This window comes from Pantherophis guttatus, chromosome 1 (assembly GCF_059756535.1).
Source record: "Pantherophis guttatus breed Tessera chromosome 1, ASM5975653v1, whole genome shotgun sequence".
In the NCBI taxonomy this organism is placed as follows: Eukaryota; Metazoa; Chordata; class Lepidosauria; order Squamata; family Colubridae; genus Pantherophis; species Pantherophis guttatus.
This window is the reverse complement of record NC_142063.1, coordinates 222709062-222720401: the sequence shown is the minus strand read 5'-3', so window position 1 is coordinate 222720401 and position 11340 is coordinate 222709062. Positions and strand designations below refer to the sequence as shown.

Below are 11340 nucleotides of genomic sequence, written 5' to 3'. Positions count from 1 at the left end.
ACGAAAAAATGCTTTTAAAAGTAAAAAAAAAGCCTCTGATGATCGCGTTGCTCAGCTGAGATCATCAGAGGCTTTTGAAAGGATTTTTTTCTGCAACCTCTTGGCCGAAGAGGTGGTTAAAAAATGCTTTGAAAAGTTTCTGACGATCCCAGCTGAGTTGCCTGATCGGCAGAGAGGTATTAAACCTCTCTGCCGATCAGGCAACTCAGCTGGGATCGTCAGAGAGGCTTTTTAAAAAATACCTCTCTGCCGATCAGGCAACTCAGCTGGGATCGTCAGAGAGGTATTTTTTAAAAAGCCTCTCTGACGATCCCAGTGGAGTTGCCTGATCGGCAGAAGCTTTTCAAAGCATTAGAAAAAATGCTTTGAAAAGTTAAAAAAAAAAAAAAGTTGGCCACACCCACCCAGTCAATTACTCCACCACCACCAAGTCGCGCCCACAGAACCGGTAGTAAAAATTTTACATTTCACCCCTGCTTCACACATAAATGAAATAAGCTGCTTTTTTCAGTGCCATCATAATTTTGAACAGTCGGTTATAAGTTGAGGACTATGTATATAGGAAAAATAACTGCTTCCCCTTGCATAGTATGCTGATTTTTTCATTAAACCACTCTCTTCTCAGAAGCATTTATTTGATTGGTAGTTAGCGAACATCATATGAAGCAGGGGCAAAATATCTTCTATTTAATAGGGCTGGAAAGGAGTTAAGAAAGAAAAGTAAAAAAAACCCCACATTTTATTCTCCATCAGTAATTTCTCTTTTGGTGCATTATTTTTATAATGCAGGCATGCGTAGGCCAGCAGTCTGAGTTTATTAATTAGCAGATATATATAAACTCAGTACAATCTGCATGCCCGTTCTGCTGTGCTATAAATCACAAAAGAAAAAAAAAATCTGTTCCCCAAAACATCTCACATACACAAAAACCCAGGAAAAAGATCTACTCAAAGTAGATGAACATGCGGCACATAAAATCGGACTGAGATTTTTACGCTTCCATTGAGTCAGTCATGCCTGAGTCGAGAAGACACTCAGTAAAAAAATAATTAAATGCAGTTTTTCCATCTCATTCCATGAAAGGTAATATACAATAGTGTGAGACTGTAGCCTCAGGAGCATAAGTAAGTAGTACCCAATGCAATACTAATTGCATATGGGCAGTGGTGGGATTCAAGTAATTTAACAACCGGTTCTCTGCCCTAATGATTTCTTCCAACAACCAGTTTGCCAAACTGCTCAGAAAGTTAACAACCGGTTCTCCCGAAGTGGTGCGAACTGGCTGAATCCCACCACTGCATATGGATGTGTTACATTTATAGTTTTCTTTGATCATTCAACCCTCTTCTAATCGGTCCTGTGCAGCCCTGAGTCAGCTGGCACCCTGCCCTTTCTTTTGCACATCATGGCTATCCATGTTTTGCCTTCCACCTGTATACTCTTACTAAATTCTCATATTTGGACAATGAATGAGATTCTAGCTCCCACAAGCTGAGAGACTTCCTGGAACAAGGTCTGTCCTAGATATTCAAGGGACCGTCTAAGCCTTTTACAAAGCAACTTGGGTTGGTTTTTTTAAAAAATATTTTATGTATTATTAAATACATATGCCGCCAGTCTCGCCTAGATGCAACTCTAGGTGGCTTACAACAAAGTAAAAACAAGATAAAACATATGGCAAGGAAGGGTGGAGGTGGGGTCTTATCTCAGTCCATTAACCACCTCTAGAGTGATACACCATCAGAACCCCAAGCCAATTGGCAGACCTAGGTTTTAAGGTGCCTACAGAAAGTTAAGAGGATGGGTGCAGATCTCACCTCAAGGGGCACAACGTTCCACATGATGAGATCCACTGTGATGACTCCTCCAGACGGTTTCCCAAATTCCTCTCCAGATGCCAGCTCAGAGGAGGATGTACCAGTTCCAGGCACTTCTGGAGGGGAGTTGGTCAACAGCTCTGAGCAGCTGTCTGAGTGGTTTAGCTAAAGCACAGCTGCAACAGGACAGCCTTGAGGTTTGGGGAAGCATGTAGCTGCTGCCGGTCAATAATGATAAAGAGGAACTGCCTTCTGCACCTGATCCTTCTGCACCTGATCCAGGAACACATAGGGCAGAAAAAAGGCAGGAGCAGTGAAGGTCAGCCCAATTATTTGTGAGGAGGCAGCCTCGCCCTTCTTGATGGGCTGCACCAGAAGCTGGCTATTTAGCACAGCAGATGGAGGCGATGCTGGGAAAAACTTGTTCATTTCCTAGCTGCTTGTTTCCTGGTTGTTGTGATTCCTGCCTTGCTTTGAGTGACACTGTGCCTCGACTTGGATTGTGCCTTGTGAACTCTGGGCTTTTCTTGCCTTGTGAACCCTTTTGTATTGTGGATTTAATTTTGCCTGGTGGTTTTATCTTGTTTGGGAAACTTTCAAGTGTCTTGTGGATTCATTGGCTGTTGCTCTGTGGACTAGCATCGGTCTGCTTTTGGCTGGACTTAATTGGCACAATTCTGGGGTTTTGATGAAGGGAACTGCTGGGAAATATTAATAAACCCATTAAACTACCGTTATGTGTGTGTGTGAGAGAGAGAGTGGTGAGACACCATATCCACCATAGAAAATCCTCTTCTCCTGGACCCGGTCTGCAGGAATTCCTTAACCAATGTGGTTGACAACATTCCCCTTCTGCTGGCATGGGTAGGCAGGCCAGTCCCTTTGGGGTGAGACAGTTCCTTAAGAAACTTGGTTCAATGCCATAAAGAATTTTAAAGGTAATAACCAACACCTTGAATTCAACCCAGAAGCAAATTGGCAATCAGTGCAGCTCACGCAACAGTGGTGTCACATGTGCCACCCGAGAGGCCCTAAAAACTGTCCACATGGCTGCATCCTGTGCCAGCTGTAGCTTCCAGATACTCTTCAAGAGTAAGTGCTACCCTTTTTTCATGTTTTTTTCTCGAAGGAGGCCAGTTTTATGGCTCTGTTCATATATCACTCTAAGCCACAATAAACCACAATTCATTCAGTCAAATTCAACCCACGCTATGGATTAGTAGGCTACGTAAATCCAAGGGATTACCTATTGTGGGTGCAGGTAATTATACGATGCTTCACTTCATAAAAATGAAACTTGGCCATTCAAGATGTCATGTTAGATAATGAGCTCTTGTACTATTCACCCCCCTGATCCTTTAATGGTCTCAAATGCAAAATCAGAATCAAGGCCTACCTTCCTCTCTATGGACTTATGGAGTAGAAATACAGGAAGTTGCTCTGTTCCAAGTCTGACAATTACCAGCTCATGGGATTTTTTTCACCCTGCCTAGAAAGATTAATATTTAAAGGGGGGGGCATTGGCCCAAAAAGCACAAGTTTTACCACCATGTTCCAGTCCCTTCTGAGTAAGGTCATAAGAGGTCACCCATTAATGGTTAGAGCACCTGCTGAGCCACTTGTGATTCGCAAATGGGCCAAAACTCACAATGTGGGTGTCTTTGCTGAGTAGATTTAATATGTGAAAGAAGCAAAACTCATGCAAAACTCATCTGTCCAAAACAGGGTCACCGTTGCAATTGAAGGACAAACCAGGAAAATAATCCTTTTTAAAAACAAACAAACATGGAAATAATTCCTCTACTGAAAAAGCAGCATTCTTTAGTGCTCAAAATTGGCACTGGAGCTTTAAAAACAAACACGTCTATTGGCATCCGGCATCTGCTTTTCATGTGCGGTTTCCATTTCCCTTAAGACAAGCAATGTCTGTTTTTTAAATAAACAAATCTTGCCCCCACTTCCAAGCGAATTCTCCTCATGACTTGTCCAGATTTTGTTGTCGTGAATCATTATTTGTTCCAAGCAACAGAATTGCAGGGCATGGCTTTTTTTTTTTTTTAACCCACGTTGGCTACGGCTGTCAAAAAGCAAACAGCTCCAAAGGGGCCTCTTTGCTAGCCAAAAGGAAAGAGTTGCCTTTAAGCACCAGGGGCAGGACTGGAAGGCTTCTCTTGCTAAGCCACTCTCTTATCCCTTAAAGAGAGAAAGGGGCCAATGGAGTCAAAGGAGAATATGGAAGGCTGGTTAAATCCTAATCCCAGGAGCTGTTTCTGAATGTGAATGATTGGCCAACATGGTGAAAGCCCTGACATGTGTGGACAGTAGTTTGCCCTTCTCTTCAGTGGAGCAGGCAGTTTCATCCATGAAGTGAGTTGTCCTGCAGGAACTACCAGTCAAAAAATTTCTTTGTAAAACTGAGCTCTGCATTTTTTTTTTTTTTACCTTAAGTTAGGGGTGGGGAACTATGGCCCCTTTATGACCTGTGAACTTCAACTCCCAGAATTCCTGGCTGGCTCAAGAATTCTTGGCGTTGAAGTCCACAGGTCATAAATGGGCCACAGTTGCCCATCCGAATCTTAAGTCTACAAAAGTGCATATTGTGTTTTAATTTTACAATGCAAAGTGCTGTACTGTACTCTCTAGGCTCACAGAAGACCTATTATAGCGCTCTCTCTCTCTCTCTCTCTCTCTCTCTCTCTCTCTCTCTCTCTCTCTCTCTCTCTCTGTATGTGTGTGTGTGTGTGCGTGCGTGCGCACACACACACCAAAACCAACAAAAAACATAAACAAAGACTCTCATGTAGTTTGCAGTAACGGAATGCCTTGAATTGGTACATTCAGATATTTAAGCAGAATCCCTTCCAAGATATACAGAAATGCATTTTTAGATTTTGACCTTTCCAGTTATATTTCTAGTTGCATTTCAGTTGGTTATATTTGGAGAAACAAACAACAAAAAAAAACCTTGCTTTTGTCGTTTTTCAGGATGTTCCCAGACCAACAATCATTTTAACATTTTGCTTAGAGCTACTAACACATTTTAGTTTTCAAGAATTGAAAACTGGGTTCCGTTTAGCTACTAACAGACGTGATGCTGAGCTCTGAAAAAATAATGGTAGATGTCTGGGAAAGCTGTTTTTATTGTAATGTTAGCATTAATATTATATTATCATTTTTTTATACATGAGAACTATGTCAGGAGAAACATAAAAACTAAGGTGAATGTACTGGGATGTGATGTACTTGTAGTTATGATGAAACCAGGGGAAATGGGGTCAAGAATGAATGGGTAATGGATAGTAGTGGATTGATACAGAAATGTGTGACTTAGTGCTCTCTGAACTTGGTTGTTTTCTTGCAGATGTTTTCTTAACACAAATAGGTAACATCAATACTAGAAGGGAATGGGTTTGCTCTCTGTTTATGAACAAGTGCCTTGCCCTGTGGGCAAGTAGTAGTAGCAAAAGTATATTAAGGGGACTTGGTCATAAAAAGGGAATTAATAAGGATCAAATCAGAAAACAAATATATGAAGGCAGAGATAATGGGTGGAGAAAAAAATTGGGATACTAGACGTGGGCTGCTGCAGCTATGTATCATCAGAAACCCAGACATTCCTCTTTGCTTCTGTCTGATACTTATATTGTGGAAGATTATGAAAGTGTGGCTTGATGGAATTGATAATTCTCAGGATTCTCAAAAGGAGAAGGCAAGATTTCAAAAACAAAATACAGTAACTTCCTGACCCCTGCATTTTAGGCATCTTCTCTATCCAGTTGAGTCTGGTTTTATGTAAGCCAGTAGTTCATCTTTTTTCTCAATTTCAGAAGGCTATATCTCTCCATATTTGGCATGAATTCTCCAGCCTTTATAATCCCGGCTTGGCATTGGGATTCTTGCACTGGGATAGCTAAAATTCAATGACGGGGAAGAGATGGGGGGGGGGAATGAAAATAGGTGAAATTTCAAACCACCAGCGTTCCCTCAAAAAAGAAGTTGGTTAAACAAATATGTCAATAATGATAGTAGGCAAGCAATATGATAGCACAAATTTAGACACAACTTACTTTCCTAAAAGTAAGCACTAACAGGAATAATTAAGGAAAAAAACCAGAACAAAGATTTCCCAATATACATGAAGCTTTAATGAGATACAGATTTTATTCTCTTTTTTTATTATTATCATGGAAATATTCAATGTTCATGGAAATATTCAATGTTCTTGAGCAGGATAAAATACAATACTGTCAAGTTCATGTTTTATGTAAAGCCAAACATGTTCTCTTTTGATGTAAGGATTAAGATATTATGAAGAGACTATGCAAAAAAATTGCAAGCTACACATTAAAGTCTCCATATAGGATAAGCAAGTTCTGTGGCAATCTCCCTTAAACCATTTTCTTCCAAATATATTGAGCCACAGGCTGAATGCAACGATAGTTGGCTATGCTAGCTCAGGATAAATGGAAGTTGCAATACACACACACCAGGGGTGAAATCCAGCAGGTTATGACAGGTTCTGAAGAACCGGTAGTGGAAATTTTGAGCAGTTCGGAAAACTGGCAAATACCACCTCTGGTTGGCCCCAGAGTGGGGTGGGAATGGAGATTTTGCAATATCCTTCCCCCAGGAGTGGGGAGGGAATGGGGATTTTGCAGTATCCTTCCCCTGGAGTGGGGCGGGAATGGAGATTTTGCAGTATCTTTCCCTTGCCATGCCCACCAAGCCAAGCCACACCACGCCCACCAAGCCATGCCCACAGAACCGGTAATAAAAAAAATTTGGATTTCACCACTGACTCACACATCTGGAAAGTACCAATTGGGGAAAGTTTATTGAGGATGAGAAGGCAGGAGAGAGAAGATTTTATGTAAATGCAGACAGTTCTCCTATCAAACCCCTTAGGTAAGACTAGCGATATATTGTATTTAGTTCATACCGATTTCACTAGGAGCAAATGCTTGAGCTTGCTGTAACTCAAACCTGCCCTGTGCAAGAGTTATGTTAGGCGCTCTCAGACCTGCCACATGAAAGAGTTATCTTAGGCACTCAAGTTCCTCCATGAAAAAATGCCAGTAATATCACCATCCAACAGTTGCCTAGTTTGAAAGCTGAGAAGTACAAGGATGGAACGTCCATTAAGGACAGGAAAGAAATACTGCAATTAAGCGGCAGCACATAGAACAAAGATTTCCCCTTTGTGATGACAGAGGGCAATCCACTGCCTAACCTTAGCACATAATAAAGATCTTTATCTAGCTGCGCTGCCATGGTGAGAGAATGAGTGGCTTCTATTAATCCGAATGAGGAACCCATACCATGAGTCCCCCTTGGAACCAGCAGTTTCAGCCAGTTAATGGGAAACTCATTTCCAAATTGTTCATGGGATTCAGAATACAGATATGAATACAGTATGAATAAAAGGTGGTGTTGACTTACAGTTGCTACTGAGGGTAATTCAGTTAGGGAAATAAAAATAAATGCCAAGGAGATATAGTCATCTATGAGTCATTTTTGGAGGTCAGAAACTTTTTTTATCTGCCATGGCAATGTAGCTGTTTTTCACTGCTGCCATAATCCTTCCTTCTCCCATCCAGGAAATATTTTTGCCTGAAGCATGTCACTGAGAGTAATGCCAAATATAGATGGCAAGTGCCCGCGTGGAAAGCCAAAGCAAAGATTGCAAGATACAGCAAATGCAGATATGAAAAATGCCCAGTTAGACCCAGATGCTATGTTTGGTCTCACAAGATGGCGCTTGTTGGACCCTGCACCTGTGGGGGAAAACATTAAGATGATGATGATGTCACTGAGAGAAATTTACAAGCCTTTCCATCATATTCAGATTTGAAAAGATTCATGTGCCAGAAAGAAAACTGCAATCAGTTTGGACTCTTGAAATATTAGCCTTCCCCAATGGGGAGGTTTTCAGATGGGTTGTACTACAACTCCCATTATTCCGGCCAATATTTAGATAAGAATGATGGGAGTTATAGTCCAACACATTTGAAGGACAGCTGATGTAGGCATGCTGCTGTATACTACACAATGTATATAGTTTAAGGATTACAATTGCCTTGCCTCTATCCTAGTATTTATGCTACCAGACAATAGATGATAATGAATATATCATCCAAACCTAGTATCTATCATTGCCTCAATAATAATCCTAGCTATCCAAACAAGGCTCTGTATTAATAGAAGTTATGTATGATGTATGATTTTTTAATGAATTAATTAATAGATGTGTTTTTTTCATGAACTAATCACTAGATGTGGTATCCTGAGGCGTGCCACATTTGATGTTCCTCACCAAAGTCAGATAGCATTGGTCAATGATTAAAATATCAAGCTACCTAGGATTTAGGATTTAGAAAATTTGGATTTAGGTCTTCACATGACCATGAAGACCACTGGATGCTTCTGGATCAGATATGATCTCAGACTAAACCATCTCATCATATGCGGATAGAAAGGGATTGTAAAAGCGAGATCGTCCACCTTAATTTCCTAGACAAATACTAGGATGTTAAGTGTAATAGAGATATAATGAAGAAAAGCATGAGGGGAAGAAATGGAGATTGAAAATCTTCCAAAAATTTGTGCCTATGTTTACCTCAGTTATCCGGAGTCATGTGAAACTTCAGAATGCAGTGCAAACTAATGCATTGCATCGAACTTGGCTTTCAGATAATGATCTGAAAGAAGAGAGAGACAGAGATGACATTATAAGGCCAAAGATCTCCAACTGTTTTGGATTAGTGAGCATTTATGATGTTTGAAGAGCCTGGGATGGGCATTCAAACAATGACTGCCACATAAGAGCTTTCCAATTTGTAGAATAGCTGCCAACATAGAAGGCCAGTCACAAAAGACGAATTTAACCAAGACAAAATTATGAAGTTGCTTCCTGTAACATCATCCTGGCTACTCAATTGATTTCCCATTTTCCTTATCTTTTTTTTTCCTTGATAAATGAGCAAGTTTACAAGCATTGGACTAGAGTGATCCACTATTTTTAATCCCCATGGAAGCCCAGTACAAGGCCAATGTGGAATTCAGTGGGCATTCCTGACCAAAGAAGCAATTCTGGAGGATGATGCTTTGCTTGACAACATGCTAGCTTTGTTTTCAATTTTATTTCAAATTAAAATCAAACAGTTTGCAACCCTAGTACCTATGGCACTGAGTTAAAGATCCCACATACAGGCATTCAAGGAAATTCCACATATGCAGGAAAAAAGATAATTGGTTTTTATAAAGGAATTATTTGGGCCACATCAGTAACAGAAAGGTCCCACAGCAAAAAGTGGGAGCAGAGCTACCCAGGGTTTAAGGGGCTGACATTTTCTTATTGGGCAAAAGGAAAAAAAATATCCCATTTACAGTAAGTAAACTTGAGATTTTACACTAAGTGACAGTTAATCTCCAGGTCACTTTGTTCATTATGTGTGTTAGGACAATTGCTTGTGTTTGCCAAAAGTATATTATGTACCTGACTGAACAAATAAAGGTGTACTCTTTTGCTGCTGAAACCTGAGCCAGGGATCCCAGCTTTGCAGAACATGTACCAGCAGAAGATAATTGGGGAAGATCAGAGGCTGGATCAACACTCTTTATTTTTCAGTTCCTCGAGTCCCCACTTTGAGTTTTTGACTGTGGCTCAGTACAGAGGGACAGAGGCAATCAATTTATACTTGAAGTCTAGAGCAGTGATGGCTAACCTTTTTGCTGTTGTGTGCCAAAAGCGGGGGTAATGGGGGGATTGCACACACGTATGCCCACACCCGTAATTCAATGTGCCCCATCCCCCCACGTATGCGCGCGTGACCCCCCCGCTCTCCCCCCGCTTTTGGCACACGATGGCACGATGGGCTCAGTAGGCCCATTTTTTTGCCCTCCCCAAGCTCCAGAGCCTTTCTAGGAGCCTGGGGAGAGTGAAAACAGCCTTCCCCACTCCCCCGGAGGCCCGGAAACAGTCCATTTCCTGACTTCCGGTGGGCCCGGAAGGCCCAAAAATCAGTTGGCCAGCGTGCACATGCGTGCTGGACTGAGATAGGGCAACGCTCGTGTGCCCACAGATATGGCTCTGTGTGCCACCTGTGGCACCCGTTTCCCTTCACAGCATCCTGCCACAGCTGATTCACAGAAAGTGCTCCAACTATTTAACTTCCCTTCTTTTAATAGGGGGGTTGACTTATAAACAGAAGCTTTATACTGAGTGATAGTTGCATATCTCTCTTCAATAGAATGGAATATTACATGCCCTTATATTGTACAAAATTAGATGACCATTTTCATCTGTCTCCTCCTCCTCTTCTTCCTTTTTCTTCTTTCTTCTTCCTCTCCATGGGGGGGGGGAGGAAGAAACAGAGAAGGCTGTCACCTTCTGCAGGGGAACCCTCCCCCGTTGTCTCGCATATGCCTTCTTCAAAGTGGCTAATAGGCTTCTACTTTCACAAAGGTAAAAAGATTCACCTGTCTGCACCTCTAACTCGCCTTGGCCACTTTTTCCAAAATATCTTTACTCCTGAGCCACTTTTTCTTTAGCAAGAGCAGCAAACTAATTTTCGTTACTTAGGCCTTGCATTTAGCAAACCTATAGCTTTCTTTAATTTCATTCACTTCACTTATGTTAACTCCTTAGTGGGGGAATTTTTTTATTAATATAAACTAATGTAAATTAAATTAATATGTTAATATAATATAAATGTAAATATATATTTAACATATTACATATGCTAAATGTAAAATATAAAAATATATAAATAGTAATTTAAATATATAAATGTTAATACAATATAAATATTAATATTGAATTAATATTAATTATTTAAAATGTTTTATAATAATAAAACATTTTATTCAGGGGAAAAAATAAAACCCGTCGAGAGAAAAGGGTCCAAACAATTATGAGGGAAGGCAGGATAGCAAAGGCATCATAGCCTCAAGTACAAGTCGGCCCTCATCTTTTAAGATGGCTGCTATATGGTAAGAGTTTCTTTTTTATCTTACCAATGATCTGCTGATTTCACTGCTAAAGCTGGTTCTTTGGCAGTGCTGCTCCCTGGTTTTGAATGGGAGCACTTAGAAGTGATCCAAGATGACTTTTGGACGATTGTGGACCCAGTAGGCAAGTCGGCAAGGAGGGTCTTGAAGATTCCAATTCCCACTGGAAGCAGTTGAAAATCATTGGGCGCATCCATCTTCCTGTCAAACAATTTTGTTTTCTAAGCATGCCGGAATTATATCTTTTAATTTTTGATTTCAGTTTTATTTGGTTTATTGCTTTAAAAGTTGATTAACAGTTGGGTCCTGGTTTATCTCTACCACTTGCAGAACTCTTTTTGCTTTTGCTTTTTTCCCCCTTTTGATATATATTGTTTTGGATAACTTCTGTCCCTTCCACGTGGAAAGCATGGTAATGTTTGGGTGGAGGTTAAGTGTTCTTAGACTCTCACCACTGGATTCTGTATTTTTTGAATTTGCAAAACACCTTGAGTTTATTTCCATTAAACTTTT

General features: G+C 40.6%; 1 long non-coding RNA gene across 1 annotated transcript; it reads right to left on the bottom strand.

Moving 5' to 3' along the window:
- Nucleotides 1–4942: 4942 nt before the first annotated feature.
- LOC117676907 (uncharacterized) lies at nt 4943–11037 on the bottom strand. Its single transcript, XR_009621912.2, has 3 exons — nt 10834–11037; nt 8435–8516; nt 4943–7592 (listed from the first exon to the last, which is right to left on the bottom strand). It is a non-coding gene; the product is annotated as an uncharacterized LOC117676907 (long non-coding RNA).
- Nucleotides 11038–11340: the final 303 nt, after the last annotated feature.